Here is a 19,858-nt window from a genome sequence, read left to right on the forward strand (position 1 = left end):
TGAAACAATCTGGATTGAAAGAAAAATTGCAAAAATCTTCAAATAACAGAAACGGCTGCTATAAAGAAGAGCAGTATGATGCTTAGAGAGAGTCCAATCCCTGCAGAAGATGGAACAGGAATTAGTGAACTAAACTGCAGGAAAAAAATCTCAAAAGAAGGCATTAAAATAAAGGGGGAAAACCCCAAAACAACAACTATCCAAATCAGGGATAGCAAGTACTGGAAAAGATTGCTTGGGTGATTATGACATGTGATGATGTTAAAGGGCAGGGGTGAGTGAAATACCTCTCAGAAAGGACATGGAGATGGTTGTTCTTACTTTGGGACCTTTCAATGTCCCCATCTGATTTCTTCAAAGATTTTTTTTCTCCTGAGAAGGAATGCTTTGCCTTGATAGCTGAGGACTAAATTTATTCATTTACTGCTCAAAATAGAATTGCTACTTTCTATTCCTATCAAAACTGTCTTTCTAGCAAGTAGGGCAAATAGCCAGCCCTGCATCTGAGGTCTTCACCTTTCTGTTCCCTTTTGCCTGTGACAGGGAATCCATGTGAGCTATCCTTTACCCCATTGCAGCCTGTGGATGGGGACACAGAGATGCTGTTTCTTTGCAGGAGATGCTGGGGCTCTTCACAGAGAGGCCACACTGAATATCCAGACATGCCAGTGAAACTGCTGGGCGCAGTTCTGAATGCAGCCTCCTAATTAGTGTTTGCAGTGGTCCTTCAAACAGCACTGTGTTCATTGCACATATTTGAATTTTGTTTCAAGTAAAATCCTCACACAGCTAGAGTTTATGTCTAAATTGTCTTTGTCTTTTGGGTATTAAGGTGGAGAATGTGTTGTAAGGTAGAAACAACCCTGGATGCAAAAGGCAGCTCCTATCTAGGCAGTGTCACATAGGTTTTCTAAGGCTAGATCTGTTAAAAAGCTACAAACGGATCTGTCATTTCTGGTTAGAAGTTCAGAAGGAAGCAGACAGTTTGGATCAGGCAACAGTCTGCAGCGATGTGTCCAAAACAAGAGCTTTTGTTCCGAGCGGGGCTGATGCAGGCCACCAAATATGCCAAGAATGCGGGGCCGTTTGTGGCGCTGCACAGATACCATCACCGGCGAGCTAAGCACCCACATTCCTGCTCCAGTAACAGCTCTGGGGATGGAGGCAGCTGAAACCCAGAGCAGGAGGTTGCTACTGCCTCCTTGTACACTAATGTCAGAGATAAAACGACCTCTGTTTTTCTTTGAATTGCGTTTTCAGAGCCCTCCCTCAAAGAGGCAATTAGCTGTGAAACCTCTCAGGGTCAAACGGCCAAGGTTAGTTACAAGAAGGGAGTTAAGAATTTTTGAATCAGCTGCTGTGATTTCAGTGAAAAATCTATGAATGATTTCAGTGAAAAATCTGTGTAGTCTGTGCCCTTTGCATCAGGAAATTATGTTTCTCTAGCTGACATAATTGCCAAAATCAAGTAAATATGTGAAAGCTCTGTGTGTAAACATGTATGGATTGGAGGAGTTGTTGCACTCCCTGGTTTATGAAAAGGCTCTACAAATTGCTCTGAGCAATTTTCATACCCATTTCAGTGGTATTTTTGTAATGCCATGACAATTAACTGCTAAGATTGTATTCATACTTTTAAAGTGGGGTTTATTTCTTGTTATTAGATATGAAAATAGTAGTTGAAATAACAAAAACAAACAGTATCCTTAGGGAAAAGGTTTATTTTTCTGTAATGGAAATGTACTATATCCTTTGGTAATTCAAAGAAGTTTAAAGAAGTGGTCTTTGAATTTTACAAGTTCTATGTAACATTTCAACTATCAGGACAGCGTAGTGGTTGAAGCTTTAGTGAGGCATTGATTGCAATCCATTCCAATAGCTTGTCTATCTTGAAAATAATTTAAATTAGCCATGACACCTTGTTAATAGTGGCTAAGGGAGCTAAAGAATTAAAAAACCCCAAACCCACAGTGCTCCAAATCTGCCATATGGCACATCTGAACTCTGACATTGCCAGTTTTGGAATTAGCTCCTTTGAGCACCTGGTAGAGTTCATCTTTAGTAAAGCAAATATTTTGTAGAAGAAAGTTTTCTTTCACCCCAGGGTGTGAGGTGCAGTAGGGAGCTGTTCTTTGCAGGACCATGACTCTAAGAGGTTGCTCTGTGTCAGGTTCACCATCTCCTGATGTGTGGTGTGCTGCAGGGGAGGTATTTTCATCCTCCACAGGGGTGAGCCGAAGTAAATCTGCCTGCTGTGGGTAACCCTTAATAAGCCCAGCTAAGCACATCTGGAGAACAGGCATTCAAAGCCATGAAACACCACAGCCTCAGCTGGTTAAAAGCTCTCCTCCAGCAGCAGAGAGGCTGGAGGGGCCCTTGGCACTTCTGATGCTGGAAATCAGAGTCTGCCTGCCTGGAGGTTACTTGGTGGGTGTAGCAGAAAAAAATGGCTTGGAAAATACTGATTAATAAGTAAAACCAGGCTGCTACTGCAGCTGACACCAGTAGCAAAATGGGAAGAAAAGCAGATTAAACTCTCTCTGGAAGATCAGTTGGTGAAGGCAATGATTTGGATCCCAACCTGCTAATTAACCCATCTAGAGGAGTCACTGTGAAGGATTCTCCTAGCCAATGTTTTGATGAAAGAGTTGAGTGGTGTAAAATCACAAATCCAACACAACTGGTATTTTACTGTCTTTCATTACAACAATTTTTCAATTATGCTTCTTTTCACTAAGCTCATAATGCAGATTAACAGATTTCCCTTCCTTTTTAAAGGAAAACTGTGTGGTGATACTAAAGTAAAAAATTTAGGGAAGAGGCACAACTTATTTTCAGTATCTTTATCATCTGTCAATGACAAGATGGATAATTAAATCTTCTCTGTCTTTGCAGAGTGGAGTTTATGTTTAAATGGGTGGGTCTACTCAAAGCTAAAAGGAAATTTCACAATATATTTTTTGTAGAGAAGACTCCCAATGCTAATGAGTAGCCAAATCTGTCTTGGGGAAACAGTTTGTTACTAAAAATAAATTGCAGCCTAACTGTAACTAAAATCAGATTGCAGAAACCAAGCTACTCCGATTCCTGATTTCTGCTACAGAAGGAGTTGAATCTATTACAAACAGCTTTTATTATTATATATATTTTTAATGTGCCAACTGAGCCCTGTTTTGAAATTAATCCACTTGTGAGCTTCTATCAAATGCTTACAGCATTCTCCAGAGATTTTTCTTCAGACTCTGCAAAGCCAGTGAGGAACCAGTTCATAGTTATGAGGCCAAAAGGAAAAACAGTGCACACGAGCTATTTATAGAATATGAAGCAAAACAGTGTGATAAAGGGCAAATGAAAGCTTTCAACGAGAGGCTTTTCGTTCCCAGTCACATGGTCTTTACATGCAATTTCTTTTTTACTATACAATTTAGCAGGGAAATTAAATCACTTGACAGCAGCCTTTTTCTGATTAGAAAAGAACTGTTCAATGCTCCTTTACCATTTATAATACGCTCACTTGTGGCTGTTGCTGTTTGAGAGGGTTTGTTTGCAGAAGTTTCTGCAGAGCCAATACTTTCCTGGCAGGTGGAAGCAGAAATGGTGGCCAGAGGTTGCCCTGGGAAGATTTCAGTGTGGAGCATGGAAAACCACCCTGCTGCCGGGCACAAGATGCAGAGTTCTTAGTCATGAGCCCCAGATATTTGGGAAAACAAGACAAGGATCCCCCTCCTCTGAAACTCTGACAGTCACAGGCAGTAGAAGCAAGCAAAGGTAAATTCAACATTTTTAATTGCTTTTGTGTCCCATTACCCCCTGTATATAAATGTCCTTGTTGTGTTCATGCCTTTTTGTTCTTAGTGCAAAAGCATTAAGCAAAAAGCAAAGGACATTTCTGTCCTGGGAGTTTATCAACCACCTCATTCATTTTTAATATATTTCTTCCAGACTAGTTTGTTCAAGTCAAGTATCTGTGCTCCATCTCTGGGGGCTGTCTTTAAGCAATTCTGACCTTGAATAAAACACCAACTTGACCTGGGTGCCAGATTGTGACTTAGCCTAAAACCATATTCGACTCTTTCAGAAATACAGGAGTTGCCAATTACTAAAATTAGATATTTTACTGCCTAAGTGTGGTGATTCCAAGAAGGGGAATGGTAAAGAGAAGAAATTGCATGAACTGTGTCCCAGAGCTCCAGGCTGATAAAAATAAATGGTGTCTCAGATTTCTTTTTGTTATCTTTCATTTTCTTTGTATCTGTGATGAAGTTTGAGGGAGGCTAAAGAAACTGGATAATTTATCTCTCAAATATAGAGGCTGATGCTGTCATTTCAGAATATTTTCACAGAGAAGGTGATTTATGGCAGCAGCCTCTTCTCCTTGGACATGAGCAGCATGTTTGCAGGTTCGCAGTGTGTTCTCTACCTGAGCTTCTCACCACACAGGCCATCACCCAGACTGTCTTGTCTCATCTGTGCCAGATTCCTCCTTAGTCCTGGGAGCTCCTGTGTTATACCAATACTTCACAGACTCATTCTGCATTGTGACAGGTGAATGAGTGGATGAAATGCTGAGGCTTCAGCAGCAGTGGTGCTGTATGGGAGCTGAGTGCTGCAGCTGGGCAGCTGGGGGCAAGGACTATGAATGTGGTACATCTATCTGTAGTCAGTCAGTCCCTCAGACAATTTTACAGATTTGCTAATGGGAGCAAGGTTTTTTAGTGTGGATTCTCCAGGCCCTTACAAAGATGTGAATGTACTCCAGAACCCTAATGAATGATAAGCAGAAACACTGAAAGACAAATTTCTATTGCTGTTTCTCAGACACATGAACTCCTCCAGAAGTCAGGAGTTACTCTAAATTTAAAGAAATCAATGCTGGCTTCCTCCCAGGATGTAAACTCTTTTTAAGAGCTCTGTTTTATGTGTCTGTGTGTATGTGTGTATATACATATGTAATGTTGTTTTCAAATACCCAGTGGAAATTTAATGGAGTTGCAGGAACAGCAGAATGGAGGAGAACTAAGTCTATATCCAGCATATAACCCAAACAGTGCTGCTGAATTGATCCCCAAGAGGAAGGCAGGGCAGTAGTGCAAAACTAGAGCTGAGAGGTTTGGGACTGCTCAGTCCCATTGAACAGCAAGAAAAATCCCCACCTTTTCTGCTCCTCTAGTGTTCCTGCTGGACACTAAAACCAGGCTAAAAATAAAACCAAGCAAAACTGGAAGAAAAAAAATATATTGGAAAGAGTGGAGGGAAAAAATGTTATTTTCAGCAATGTATTCTGTGCAAGCTTTACTTTGCTGGTAGACAATTAAAATGGCAATTTTGAGCCATGATGGCTCACTGTAGTTGCTCAGAAACGGGGTGCTCCCATTTCTCTCTACACCTGGAACGTTCCAGTCAGACTGGCAGTGTCTGGGAGACACTGCCTTCCCAACAGCTGCATGGGGGTGAGGCAGAGGAGCGAGGAGGTGCTGTCACCCTGCTGTGTGAGCTGGAGGGTGTCCCCTCTCTGTCACACCCTGTGCAGAAGCAGTAGGGCCCAGGCAGTGCAGCTGCAAGGGGAGGTGACAGGAGTGTGGAGAGCAGGGCTTTGGAGCTGCCTGAGCCTGGCTTTGCTTCCCTCAGGTGTTTCTGGGTGCATGATAACGCCTCAGCTCATCTCTTCCTGTCTACTGTGGCATCACTGATATTTATTCACTTGTAGTCACTTGTGTGTGAGGCCAGTACAGGTCTCTCTTCCTAAGCTAGACTGTGACCAGAACTACAGTCAGTAGATTTAGGTTGGAAACCAAGACAAACCTCACATGCAAGTTCCCTTCCCAATGACCTGGAGCAAGGGTGAGTCCGAGAGAAGGACCTTAAAGACCTGATGGTGTTGGAGCACAACTGGACACAAATCCTCCTCTCTGCACTTCCTGTCCCAGCCTGAGGCTCAGCCCCTGCAAGTGAGAAACAGGCTGATGCCATTCATTACTGTCACCTTCAAATATAAACCTGCTGGAAAAGAGAGCTCTTCTCAAAGCCTTCCCATACTCTCTGTGCTAACAAACAAGATCATGCTTGTAAGAAGAGCATACCATGAAGTGGCATAGTGTTCTCTCTCTTTTTTTTTTTTTTTAAGCTGATCAAGAGGGACAAGAGACACAGGAGAGTGGCTTAAGGGTATTCAGATCACAAGACTTTTTAATGAAGAGAACATGCAGCTGGCTGCATATGCTATTCCAGAAAAATAAACACCAGTTGTAAATATCCAGCCCTCTTGCCATCTCTGAAGAATTTCTGCCAGCTGATGTAAGTAGCTGAGGAAGAGGTCAGAAGGCTGTCACCCTCGTGTGTTGATGGAGTGGAACAAGCAGTCTGCAAAATCTGGGGCAGGCAAAGATAAGCAGAAGGGACTGTCCCACCCCTGGTTCTGCTGAAGCATGCACGAGAAGAGTATGCACTGCAATTTACACTGAAGGCTCAAAGGGTGAATCTCACTGGGCACAGGCCTGTTTTAAGGAGTTGCTGAAATGGTCTCTTAAAGTATGGGACTACCTCACATGATCTTGTGTGCTCTCAGCTGTCTAAAGCTGGCTTTTATCCTGCCACTCCAGATGCAGGGAAGTCCTTTGTCACAGATGGGATCCTCTGGCATAGCTGAGGGGGCTGAGTACAGGCAGAGCAAGGGCTTGGCTGGAAGGGCACCCAGCCACAGATACTGAGCTCAGCTTTCAGCCCTAGGAACTCTGCATGGGCTATGAAGTGAAGCAGCCCTTACTCAGAGAGACTTTTCTGGAACAAAGGCAGCACTGAAGCAAGATCTGCAATGTTTTGAAGGAAGCATTGATTTGTAAAGTATCATGTAAGGTGATAGGTCTCCTTCCTGAAGAGTGGCCGAGGCTTCAGAAAAAAAAACATTGTGCCTTTTATATATTTATCTTTTCTTTGCTGTTACACAGTTATAGAGACTACTGCAAGAAGTTTTAATTTTGGTATAAGAATTCATCTCCTTCTGCCCCTCTTTCCTCATATGAAGTCAGTGAAGTGAAAGTTCGGGTAGTATCTGGGTGTGCTCACTCAGTTTCAGCAGTTAAAGTTTCCAAAATTTGGACTCCAGCCCAGAGACATATGAGATTTTAATACAACTTGTCTGATTCCCTTCATTGTTACCTCCTCTTTCAGCATTTTACTTACACTGCAACAGGATTAAATTAACTTTATTATGAGTCATACATGAGCATACATGCAGGTCTGTATGTGCATAGAAACAGGGAGAAGGGAAATACACTAGGATATTTAGAGTGCTTAGTATCTACATATTTGCATAACAAAATCTAGCCTATTCTGTTTCCATTTTTACACAGGCTTGTCTGATTACTTAATCCAAAGCCACATCCTCCACTCATGGCTGCCAAAGCAAGCCACAGGCAAGAGGTGAGCTGAGTTGTGTTTGGTCAGTCCCCATGCAAGCTGTTCTTTCCTTTATTTCTTTTCCTGCTCTGTGGTTTTCTTGCTCTTCTTTTTTTTGCCTTTTTTTTTTTTTTTCCTCCTGATTTTTGGTTTGTTTTGGTTATGTTCTTGCTCTTCTTTTTTTTGCTTGTTTTTTTTTCTCCTGATTTTTGGTTTGTTTTGGTTATTTTCTTCATCATTTGATGTATGATCCTCTTGGTTTGGGATGTTCTTTACCTATGTGTTTACATTGCACCTAATCACATTGGGCTGTGATCCCAACTTTGGGTCTGTGTGCTACTGGAATATAAATAATAATGTCTTGCTGCTTTGGTAGGCAGTCAGGTTGGAATCTGCAACTCTACTCTACTTGTGGGCACTACCCATTGCAAGACTGCTTTCTGAATTTTTACCTGAAAGTGATACTGTGTGTAGTACAAATAACCCTGGCACAGCAAAATAATGAACAGCAGCAGCATAGGAAAAAAATCTGCTGTGCCAATGGTGAAAGCATTTTCTTGCAGGAGTGAAATTGTGCTGTAAGTACTTGTTGGTTTGTTAGAAGTCTTGGGATGTGTAAATATAACTGATCCCATCTAAGTTACATTAAGTTATCATTGGCGAGTCTGAGGTTAAAAAGCCCCTAAAGCTCAAAGGATAAGGGAAACAGGTGCTTTCCCAGAGCCTTGGAAGTTATGCTACAATCAGTTTTTTCCTTCCCTTTGGGCTTAATAATATACTAAAGTTGATACGTTATAGCTGTGGTAACATTTATAATAAGAAAATATGCAAATACAGCAGCAACATAATTTTTCCATACTGCTTAGCAAGTAAATGGTTGTGTACAGAATAGCCTTCAATCCTGTGAGCGTCTTTCTGTCAGAGGCAGCTTCTGGTATTTATGATAGCAATAAAACCACTGATTATTATTGGACAAATTTCTCAGACATGAAAAAAAAACTTCAGACATTTTACTTCCAAATCTTTCAGTATGTAACAAAAGGTTTGAGGTTTCAGAAGTTTAGTCCCTGAGGATAAACAAATAAAGTTGTAAAGAGCACACCTTGCTAATATGATTGTTCCTTATTAGCATAATAGTTTTCAAATAAACAACCTTCTAATGTCTCTAATAAGCAATTACTCTATGATGAAAACTGCAAATGGGGCCCACTGGTGGGTAACAGATAACAGTAAAATCTGTCAATAAAACAAATATTGTTCTGCCTGAACAGCTCTCTTCCTCACTCCAAGAGAAGAGAGAGCTGCCTGGGTATTTTTACAGGCAGATGCTTGACAGCCAGATATGTTGCAACACTGCTCCTCTGATGCTTTGTTGTGATATTACTTGAAGTCTTTACTCTTTATGGTGTGTTACAACAAAATAAGGCAGAGACCTTTACTTATTTGGAGCTACCTACTCTTGAGTCCAGTAAAACCACAGTACGATGAATGCTTGCCCAGGAATAGGGATTTGACAGATTAATAGAGTTTGCTTTCTTTCATAAAAGGAAAATGATAATTAAAAATTTGGAGTCCATCCTATCTCTGAAACATGCAAATGAATGGAAGTAGCATCTCAGCACTCTTCTTGCTATTCTAAATAATTTGCAGTGGCAAAAAGGTGTTAAATGCATGCAATAATCACACTTTCCCAAACATTGAAAAGTATGAAAAAAAGTCATAACTTTAATAACTTTTCAAGCAAACTATTTTCAAAACATTTGCAGTGCAATTGACATACTTGCCTAGTTGCTCTATCATTGATTACAAAGCTGTGTTGTGCTTGCTTTGGTCCTTGTACTTCTGCACTCATTTTTCCAAAATAATTTTGCATTTAGTTTTCAAGAAATAAGGGTATGGAATATGAGAAAATCACAAATCCCCAAGCCTGGTCCTTTCCAAATTCTGTGGTGAGTATGAGGGTTTTATTTTATATATAGCTTTGTAGAAACAGGATCATTTGAAGGAAAATCTTGAGCAATTCTTATCTTTGTTCCATTCTGGGCTGACATCATGGTACGAAAACGCAAGGAATGTACAGTAAAGCCTGGTGTGGGAAGAAGATCTTGACAGAAGGATGATTAATGGTGTCTGAAAGAGGGAAAACAGTTATGTAAGAAATACAGCCCATGAGTTTGAAACTGAAGAAACCATCACAGGTGCAGGCTGTAAACAGGCCCCAGAGGGAAGAATATTGGTCTTTTAAAGGTGGACTCTGTAAACAAACAGATGAGGCATAGGAAATATCCTTCCATATAAATTTTTATGGTACAAATAAGTACATGGAGCACATAAGCACTGTAAGTGTTTATAAACTCAAAGAACATCCATATTGCAGTAAAGCTGCACAAATAGTACCACAGTGTAAATTTATATAGCGTGAGGCAGATGTGTGGTCTGATGGCTTAGTTTGTTTTTCTGTCTTTAGCAAATGACATGATTTCTGTGTCTCTGGTTTTGTTTTGTTCCATTTAGCTGCTCTCAGCTACATAATTGTTCTTGCAGCTTGTAAATATTATGGTCAACCTCCAGCAAAGTTTAGATGAGGCCAATCAAATGTAAACAAGTGTGTCTGCACCAATGATGTGAGTAAGCAAAGTCATCTCTTGTGATGTTTCCTCCCCCTTTTCTTACTCCCTTGGGACTGCAAGAGCTTTGTGGAGCCTGCTGTGGTACTGCAGAGCCTGGGGTTCCGTTTAACTGCCTGTCTGGGATTGTTTTTTCTGTTTTTCCTCGCTATTTGGTGTTGAATTTATACAGAGGATAAATAAATGGACCAGTATCACCTCTGGGGTGCATCTCACATCTGTCCTGTCTTCTGCCCTGCCCTAGGGTGGCTGCCTGCAATCCCAGCACAGAGTTCATACAGGTGTGAGGTGCAGTGCAGGGGCCCAGCAAGGCTGAGGGTGAGCAGACTGCTGAGGAGCCACAGCCTGATGCAGGGCTGTGACACAGAGGGGTGGCAGTGCTGCTGGCAGACCCCTGTGCAGCTTCCCAGCAGGCTCAGCCCCTGGGCTGCTGTGCCCTGCAGCACAGGACTCTGGCCTGGTGGCTCTGGCAGAGCTCTTTCTGTGCCAGGGCCCCAGGTGCTGCAGTCACCAAATCCTCTGGGTGAAAGCCTGTGCATTAAAAAGGTGCACATGGATCAGTTTTTACCCTTATTGTTACCCCATTATTACCCTGAATGCGATCTTTAGGGTTTCATTCCATGTTGCTCTATTGTCACTGTGCAACCCCAAACCTGCATGACATGGCAGGCAACACAGTGAATGCATCCCATGGGCTTTCTGCTGCAAACACAAGAAATCAGGAGGGTTTTCTCTGCGTGCAACCTCCTCCCATTGCTTTGGAGCCTCTCACTGTTGTGCACTGAACACAGGCCCTGCCTGCTCCCCTGCATCCAATCTTTACCTGTCTCCCACCCCAGTTTTGTGTCTCCAAGTGCCCAAATCCTGCTGTAGCTTTTTGCAGCTGCAGCAGTTCAACACTACCGCCAGCCTGACATTCCACACCTCATGCTCCCATAAGCAGTGCACTGTTGGGTCACAATTTTTGGTTAGATATAATTAACCTTTAAGGAAAAAAAAAAACCCACCAAAGTAAAGACTGCAATGCTATTGATCTCCTGGGAACAGAGCCTGGGAGGTGTCTGACATTTTACATTGTTATCTATGGGAGAGGAAGGAGCTGGGCTGTTTTTTCCCACAAGAAATGTATCTATTTTTGAGAGCAAAGTACTTTCTTTGCTATGGGACCCAAAACCATTTTCATTCACTGACTCACAGTCTCTGGGGGCCTTTTCCCTGAGCTTAGGAGCCAAATGCTTAGTGGTTTGCAGATGGAAAAGTGACAGCCCAATTAGCTAAAACTGTTAATTTAAAGGTAAAGATGTTACCTGTTTACAACTATCTTGGCTTTGAGAACCAAACAGTCTCCACTAGCCTCATTCCTCTGTTTTTACATAGAGTTGCTGCAGGTTTGCTCATAATAACTATTGGGTGAGAATCTGAAAGCAGTGTATCAACAGCATATGATTTATTCTGTGGTTCTTGTGCAGAAAGCCAGAATATGATTTCATGCTTTCCTGTTTCTCTTTTTGTCTTCTTATGGTATGAAAATCATTTTTAGTTATTTTCTATTAAATTTTTCCAGTAGCCTATTTGCTTAATTATGGATGAATGTTTATTGATGAATTTTTCCTTTCCAAGAGACAATCTCACTAAGACCCAGGCAGAAACAACGGGAAATGTATCTGGACAATGTTCACTTTGTATCTGTTCTTGTGGTGTATGGCAGAGCCAGTATGGGTCAGCTTGGCTGCTCCTGGCCCCAGACAGATCCACAGGATGCTTCCATGTGTGGTGCTATTTATTCTTTGAGTTATGAGGAATGTCTGTAGTAGCATTCATGGTCCAAACAGCTGAAAACTCTCTGCTGCATCTCTGCAGGGTCTGAGGGTGGATCCACATCTGCCTTGTCCACATGGAAGGACAGGAGTTGGTGGCAAATGTACTCTGAGAGCTGCCAGTGTCCACACAGGCTGGAAGTTTTGGCAGGCATGGGACACTGGCAGTTGGGACCAGACATCTAAAAACGCTTTTCTCTTTCATTCAGAGATTGCATAGGGACTGTTTAACCTTTAGACAAAGCCTTTCTAAATAAAATGCTTTACCAGAGGAATCAAATATCAAGGAAAGAGGTATAGCAATATTTAGAATTCTTCTGCATTGCAAAATCTGTGTGAGGAACTTCAGAAGAGCTACTACCAAATGTGCCCAATAGCATTTCTTAATATTTTAAATGTATATACCTAATCAGCTCTTTAACTTGTCTCCAGGCATAAGGAAAAGGAAAAAAAAATTTTTTAAAATTGCCTGAAGGGATGAAGTCTCTTGGTGTTTATGGTAAATGCACTGCTTTGCTCTTGTTAGAGTTTTCATTAGTTTGAATTGTCTGTCTTAATGCAGCTTGTAATTTACTGACAGTAAAGGAGATTCCAAAATGGCATGTGTTACCATGGAATACATTTACTGTTAATATAGGATAAAGAGGTAACACTTATATATCCTGAAGTCAAAAAGGAACTTTAGATTTCTTATTTAGAAGATGATATCTTAATTAAGCTCACCTGAGAGATCACTGGGTAATGTTCATGTGATGTTTTTGGTTAAGGTGTGTCTGTCAGGTGCAGTTGGTTGTTTTGAAAAACATAGCAAAGAATTTCAGTGCAGTGAAACTATTTTGCTGTCTGCTCACCACAGGTCATGTTTTCTGTTGGCTTTCTGGAGCCTGGTGTGACTGAGGCTGTGCCACAGTAGGGCAGAGGATCCATAAGCTTCTGTATCTCGAGGCACAGAGGCAGCAGAGCTACAGGCAACACTCTGGAGTGGGATTCTGGCTGGGTTGTTATCTACCTTATCTAACAACTGAGAGCTCCTTGCACTACATTTTTGATGCTGGTGGGCAGGCTATGGACATGCAATGTGCTGAAGGTGTGGACAGGACTGGCAGTCACTACCTTGTGTCTTTGGGGAAGAATTCCAGTCTGTAAAGGACCTGCTGCAGCTGATTTTGTGCTTTTTCCTCCTATCCTTTTGAATCAGCCTCATGTGCAGAATGTCTGCTCAAAATCCTTCTTACTGATGTTTCACGGTCTCTTATTTCCATTATTTGACAGTTACTAAAAGGAGATCTTGTACCTGATGCAGCATTAAGAGCAGATCTTATAATAATCAGTAGTTTTAGCAGCTCTTTCTATTCTCCCTGCTTTTGTGGCTTATTATAAAAGTGTCAATCTCTCACTGCTATCTAACAAACAAACTTCTGCCCTGGATCCATTTCCTCTTGGGCAGTTTGCCAGGAATAACAAATTAAACTCCAGCTCTCAGTTTAAGAAGTTTCACTTCACTGAGTAGAGTTCAAGTACAGTCTATTATCCTGACTAAGTGATAGAGGAGTCCTTTGATGTTTGCTTCTTGAGTGGTTTATACAAGCCAGGGCTTCCTGTAGGAAAAAGAGCTGCAGCTGAAGGAAATACTTGATTGATCAGGTAACCTCTTCCTCTCACTCTTTCTTGAGAGTGTCTGAGTGCCCTATGACAGATGCATGTGGAGATACAAGAGAGACCCATTATAGTCTCCACCAGAAGTCACACAGTTTGATGATGTTTCTCAGTTTTTCAGATGAGAGGGACCAATCCTGCTCCTTCCACCTTCCTGTTCCCCACTGCTTTCCCCACAGCAGTTCTGGTGGTCCACCATGGCTTGTTCAACCCACTTAATTTGTAAGACTTCACAAACAAAATGAAGTGTTAAGGGGACAGAGAAATAACATTATATTGGAACAGAAGTCCTCCCTCTGCACCTGCCAACCAGCAGGTCAGCCTGGCTGTGTCACTGAGCCATGCACTCAGGGCTCCTCCAGAGCCCTCTAACCGTCAGCTGAGTCCCACTCTGAATTCTTTCTGGAAGAAGCTGGTTTTCTCCTTTGATCACCAGGGGCTGTGTTAATTTCATTACATAAAAGATTCAGTGCTGGGTTTTTTCTCTCTATAAGAAGGTACAGTGATGCTCTCCTCCCAGTAATTCTGGCCTGGACGTTTGAGAGAAAAGCAGAAGTTGGCTAGAATATATTGAGGGAAAACGGAATGTGCAGTGCAAGCTGGTCACAGCATAGGGCTCAGCTAAGAACAAAAAGGAAAGGAAAGAGCTACCAGCAAACCTTGCATTGTCTGAGTTGTTTCAAGATATCCACTTTTCTGTGGTCAGTGGTAGTGAACTGCTGTGCTTGGATTTCTGAATCTGAGTATTTAAAAAACTCCCTTTGTTAGCTTGTCACTCACAGATAATTGGGGTGTTTTTTCTGTGCCAATAAATGGTCACTAATACTTTGCTTCTCCCTGATTCTTTAGAGGTGTGGCCACAACATGTGGTGAGTGCAGCATTGATTTCCTGTCCACCTTGGAGCACTTGGGCACAGAACCCTTGCAGAACCCTTGCCTCTAACCAAGGGGACAGCTGAACAGCTTGTGAGTAGCATTGCAGTGCCAGAAGCAGCTGTGCTAATAGTTCAGTGTTACAGGGGAAGTCTTGCTCCCCTTCTCAGCTCCTGGCTTTGCAATTCTGCAAGGAAAAGATCAGGAAAGTTCTACTTGCTGCTTTCCTCGACTTGGTTGTTGGGTGCCTGTCAGATGCCTACTGAGCTGATTCAACTCATAACTCAAAAGAAAATCATCTCCATGTAACATTGTCACCATTGGCTGGAAGGAGGGCATGAGGAGATTTGGAGGCAAACAGGCTTTATTTTGCAATTAGATGTTGCAATACCTGTGGATATTGCATGCTCCACAGTGTTGCAAGAGTCCCTTGAACAGAACTCATTGAGTTTGGTTTGTAAAAGCTTGTCTAAAGTATGGGTATTGGAAGTTGTGAAATTACCTGTTATTCAGTGCCTGCAAAGCAATCCTATACTACTTTATTACAGCTTATTTTTGGATTGTGTAGAAGCAGCTTTTCCTTCAGCTATAGCTTTCCTTTCAGCTACATCCATGCATGAAACCCCTTTAATCCCCAGCACCCAGATTCTCCTGACCTCCTTTGTTATACAGAGAAGCACTTTAGTAAGGTCTAATTACCTGTAGAAATGCACATGTTGAGACCTCAGTGTTTCCTTGCTTTGGAGCCTGATGTAACAGCTGGTTTCAGAGTACCCCGTGGATGTCTGAATAAACATGGGAGTTATCTTTTCCCCACAAATTATTTGCTGTTACTGTCCACTCTTCAAGATCTGGACTCCCATCCCAGAGAACTTTGGAAACCTTTTTGCATGAAGCCCCAGGAGTTTGTCCCATGTAATGGACACTGATGTTTTCCAATCAGCAATGTTATTTTTAAGCCCTGCCATGTCACGTTATCTTATTGCTTCACAGACCCCGTGACTGCTTGTGCCTGCAGACAAATCTGGCACAGGCCAGGGGGAGGGCAATTCTTCCTTTTTGGTCTGCCCCCTCCCCTCTTACATCCCAGAGGTCTATTTCTATCTGGGAGTGGAGGCTGGGAGGCCAGTTGTCCATATGTGAGTTTATGTGACAGTGCCTCTGTGAATCCAGGCAGCCTGGCTGCCTTCTCTGAACCTCTCCTGTAACCCACGGCGCTTCTTCTTCCCCCAGTGAGACTTTTGCCTGTAAACAGCTGTAAGTTTCCTTGGGAATAATTTCTAAAGCAGCTATAATTTTCCTGTTGTATACCCAAAATGTGTACACCTCTTCAAAGAACCCAAATGTTTCTTTGAAACCCTCCTCTTCCTGCCTTCCCATAGAAACGCTGCTCAACAGCAAGTTCAGCATTTGTGCATTCCTTTTCTTTCCTAGAGCTCAATGATACTCCTTTCTCAGTCTGAGGATGGAAAAAGGATGGTCCCTCACTAAATGGAAGCATATTTTTCCTCACAAGAGATTTACTTTTATCCAAGTTGATTCTTAAAGGAAGACAAAAATGCTAGAAAGAGAGATGTGAGCTGAAGCAATTTGTTTGTCTGCCTGCAGGCTCACCCTTACATCAAAGTCCCGTGGAGTTATGTGGTCAGATTGTCAGGTGTGTGTCCTGAGTGTGAGGAAATGAGGTTTACAATAACTACAAAGGGATAAGCTTTCAGAAAAGTTGAATTGGCCAAGTCTCAGTTGCCCTTCTCTTAGTTCCACTTATTAAAAAGCAGGTTCTTATTTTCTCATGGACTCTCTTCTGGATGGAGCATTACAATGAGTTCCATTATGCTCATCCTATTCAGGTAGTATGTCCTCTGGAAAAAGCAAGTGATAAATTCTACTATCTTTGCCAAGATTCTCATTTTTGCATTCAATGAAACACATTCCAAGGTGAGTGTAAAACAGAGTTCCCCAGTTGTAGATAATTTTATTTTTGGTGTTTTTAAATTTGGTTTTAAATTTCAATTTTTAGGATCATGAGCTTTGAAGTGGTAATCCAGGCTGGGTCCAGATTCTGACCTGCAGAAGGTTTGGAACAAGGTGTTTCGAATAAATAGCATTTTCTTTGGATAAATTCTGATTATTTGAAATGCCTAATACTTCATACTGCTGGTCAATTTGATTTGTTGTGCAGAAGAACCAGCTCTGTCCTAGCTGCCCAAACCCCTCAGACTGTCCCTGGGTATGCTTATGGAGACACAAGAGCAGGCACCTCAGCATCCCCTCCTGAAAGTCTCTGTGCAGGGTGTGGTATCTACCCCTTGCAGCTGCAAGGCTGGAACTGCAGCCTCTGTGACTGACTGCAGCTCTGATGGTAAACATAAACCAGAAATACACTGACTATTTGCTCTGAGAGACAAAGCAGCCCTATGGCAATAGGACTCCTGACTGCCAGCATTTCTTGCCTGCCAATTTACTTCTGTAGTAACTGGGATAAGGCCTTAGGGGGAAAAAAAAACCATGACAACGAACATGGCAAAATATGAAGCTCCTTTTCTTTAGTAGCAACTGCTCTCTTCCCAAAGCTGGCAGTGAGAGAGAAGACATGAAGAGAGCCTGAAGCTCCTTTTCCCCCAGTGTGTATTGATTTCTACCACTAGCAAAGCACACGTAAGAAATTCCTGCCCCAACAGATTGTTCCTGTCACAGGGTTTTGAGCTGGCATGTCACAGAGCCAGGACACACTGCCCCACAAGCAGCTGCACCTGTGTCCCTGGCATGGTGAGCTGCTGTGGAGTAGCCACGAGCATAAAGCCACACTCACAGCACACCTCGGGCAGCCAGTGCAGCCCAGGGGAAGGGATCCTTCCCACCTGCTGGCCAAGCAGCAGCACATGTGCTCTGTTGCTGTTTTTGCAGGTGATTGCAGTCGGAATGCTGAAGGGTTGGATGCTTCTCTTGAGAGTAAAGAAGACTGTGACATGATCATTTGATTGAAAAATGTGCAAGGAAGGACAGAGGGAAGAGAAGCAAAGCCTTGACATCTCTCCAGCAATAATGGAAGAGGAAGGTGATGATAGGCCCTTTTTAGGAAAGCTTTGCTGCTTCCTTATGAGTCACTCCCATTCAGCTGGAGGGCCTTGTGTTGTGTTTGTCCTGCATGGGAATAGCCAAAGCATCTCTCATAGAAATTTTAGGAGTCACATGCCCATGTCCATTGAGTTCAGCTTTGGGAACTTTAAGTTTGTTGTGCCAGAGGCTTAGTGTGCCTCTCTCTGTATGTGCTACTGGTAAAGGCATTTTGCAATTGCAATTTGGTTTTCAGGCTTTTTGGCTTTCTCTTTTGTGGTAAAACACACCTCCTAAACTTTGGGGAAAGGATGGGAGAAAAGGAAAACTCCATGCAACTGACATTTTTATATTATTATTGAACTATTCTGATGAGAGAGAATCCTGGAAGATTTTTAGTGATTTGAAACATTTTCATTTTTTTTGAAAAGTCTTTGCTGAAGTGGATTCTGGGATTTTGGCTAGCATTTCCCAGCAGCTGTTGCCAGATTTCCTACAGGTCTGCTACAAAGTGCATAGACTCTGGTATGCTGTGAGACTGTATGTTCCTGGATGTTTTGTCTCTGTGACAGTCCCCACTCCTCATTTCAAATTTTAGAAGTCTGCACAATGATAAAGGCTTGAGCATCACACTGCGCAAGTGCAAATGGAAACTGCCTTTGCTGGACCCCCTAAGGCCCACCGTCTTTGCTAATAAAGATTCACTGTGTAACTCCCCATTAAAAGTGGCAGTTGGAGGCCAGGAAAAAATCAGTTATCCAGTGTTTGAAATATCTGTTTAGCTGCTGGGAGCCACAATTTGATCTTAAGCAGGATACTTAGATGTGTTCATTTTTAAGTGTCAGGTAGCTCAATGACTTCACTCAGCATTTGCATTTTATGGGGGTACATGTAACCTGAGGAACGAAAGGAAAGTTTGCTATTTCCTGTAAACATTTTTATATAAAAGTGTCACATGAAAGGCTGTTGGATGAAAAAATTACTGTATTGTGGAGTGCCTGGAAAAAATCACTTAGGCATTATTTTAATCCTTGGCAGTAACTATTCCAATGTATATTGTGTGTTTAGGAAACCTAGAACACTGTTCCTAAAATGACTTTCTTACGACTCTGGGTACAGAGCCAAGTGCAGGGAATCTGTGTTTGGGTGAGCAGATAGAGGCTGTCCCCTTTGGGACAGTCAGACCATGTAAGGATGCAGAAGGATTCTGACTGTTTTACCTGGAATTTAATTCAGACCACATTGGTTTAGCAGTGGCATATGCCTGCAACCAAAGCAAGTAAGGCTAAAGGTTGACAGTCATTAGGTGATTTTCCTTATACCCCAACAAAAAGCATTGATAATGAGTTCTCTCTTTGTCTTCTCAGGCTCTTTTGATTGGTTGAAAGGTGTTAAACATGCCACTCTTTTAGGGCTTTCATCTTTATGGCAACAGTGTTAAGTTGCTCTCCTTGCGTAATTATATGATAAAAAAGAACAGAGAATGAAAAAACCTGGAAAAGCCTGAAGATACCCAAATGAGACAAGCAGAAAACACATTTTGTGACCATGAGGTGTAAATCAAAGATCTTACATATTCAATAGGAAATTTTGTCCTTTCAAGTGGCAAAAGAATTTTGGTGATTAATTTTATGTTTAATCTTGTATCCCACCACAGAAATCTAAGTTTAAAGAGTGATCTAGTGACTGACAACAGAAATAGATCAATAATTTCAAGCCTTGATATGTCTCCAGCAGAAAACAAGCACCAGTAAGAAACAAAACCATCCCTTTAATAGAGAAATTGGTGGCACAGGTCACCACCTACTTTGAGAAGTCCTTTTCTCTTGTGTCATTTGTTGGTTTTACTGTTATCTGTAGGAATGATCAAGGAGACTGATGTGTCATTGGAGAGCAGGAGAGAGGTCATACATGCAACTTGTCTCCTGTACTATCTTTAACTGAACTTTCCCTGCTGTTTCTCCAGCCTGGTGGCTTTTCTGCACAGATTTAGCTGCAAGCAGTGCCTTCAGAGATGCCAGGTTAATGTGACAGCTTGGCCAGAGCAAAAGTCTTGAAAGATTGCAGGAGGAAGAATTTTTGGTAATGGTAAGTGGCAAACAGATGCATACAAATAGAGGAAGGCAACTATAAAAGGTCAAGAATATACAAATAGAGAAGGACAAGACACAACCGACAACCTTTCCATGTTTAAAGGAACTTCTTTATGTATGTGGCAGTTCTGGACACATGAGCTGGTCTCATGCAGTCAGATACTTTTCCCAGGAAACCTTCAAGCAATTTGAATGATTCATATTTATTTTCTGCTGCTTAGGCAGCCTGTGAGTGATGATGTTGAGGAAATATGAAGTGTCTGACAACACTGCTAAACAGCAAACTGTATTGTGTTTATCAGGACCTAACCTGTCCAGCTCTGGTTTTAATTTAAGAATA

Source organism: Passer montanus, unplaced genomic scaffold, assembly GCF_014805655.1.
Source record: "Passer montanus isolate IOZ18808 unplaced genomic scaffold, ASM1480565v1 scaffold48, whole genome shotgun sequence".
In the NCBI taxonomy this organism is placed as follows: Eukaryota; Metazoa; Chordata; class Aves; order Passeriformes; family Passeridae; genus Passer; species Passer montanus.